Source organism: Octodon degus, unplaced genomic scaffold (genome assembly GCF_000260255.1).
Source record: "Octodon degus isolate 3935 unplaced genomic scaffold, OctDeg1.0 scaffold00180, whole genome shotgun sequence".
Classification (NCBI taxonomy): Eukaryota; Metazoa; Chordata; class Mammalia; order Rodentia; family Octodontidae; genus Octodon; species Octodon degus.
The window spans coordinates 2,607,820-2,608,928 of NW_004524756.1; positions in this window are offsets into that span (position 1 = coordinate 2,607,820).

Below are 1,109 nucleotides of genomic sequence, written 5' to 3' on the forward strand. Positions count from 1 at the left end.
TTGCTTGTTAGCTCAGTTGTTTAAGAGCCTTCAGGAGCAGGGGACCACGGTTCAATCCCTAGCTCTACATGCCATACTAGACCCACCCTTAAGGCAGCCCAAGCCAGACAAAAGAAAAAAATAAATCCTTCTTTCTTCCCTTCTTTTTGTGTATTTGACCGATATACTAAAACCTTACATATTAGTAAGGCACTGTGTGATATTTACATATGTGTATACATTATGCAAAACAATATTGAAGCCAAGTTCAACATATCTAGGTCCTTGCTCATTCTTTCTTTTTTTTTGTGCAGGGTCTCACTACACAGCTCAGATTCATACCTGTTTTCAGCGTGCTTAGTGCTGGGATTACAGGTGTGCACCATCACACCCATACTCCATCACTGGCGCAGTGCTCTGGGGTGGGGGGGCAGGGCCAGCATGGCATGCGGTGCCAGGGATCGAACCCTGGCCCCTACATTGCCTGAGCAAGTGCTTAGTTTGCTGAGCTATCTTGCTGGCCCCATTTATCCTTTTTTTTTTATGATGAAAGCTTTCAAAATCCTCTCTTTGAATTTTGGAACTGAATAGTAAACCAGAATAGTCACCCTACTGTGCCTTAGCACTGGAGAACTTCTTATTCTTATCTGATTGCAACTTAGTATTCATTGATCAACTGGCCTCCTACCACTGCCCCAGCCTCTGGCAACCACTGTTGTATTCTCAGTGTACAGGAGATCAGCTATTTTTGGATTACACATATGCACACAGTATTTGCCTTTCTTTGTCTTAGTTCATTTAACATAATGACCTCTAGTTTCATCCCTGTTGTCACAGAGGACTGAATTCTATTTCTTTGTATGGTGAAATAGTATTCCACAGTGTGTATGTGCTACATTTTCTTATCCACGTATCACTTGATGGAGACTTTGTTTCCATTGTTTGCTTATTGTGACTAGTGTTATAATAAACAAGCAACTGCAGGTGTCTCTTTGACATACATATTTCTTTGGCTGTGCATAGATATTCTGTAGCAAGACTACACTTTTCTATGCAGTTTCATTTTTGGCAGAACCAGGGATTGAACTCAGTCCCTTGTGCTTGCAAGGCAAGTGCTTATTCTACTGAGC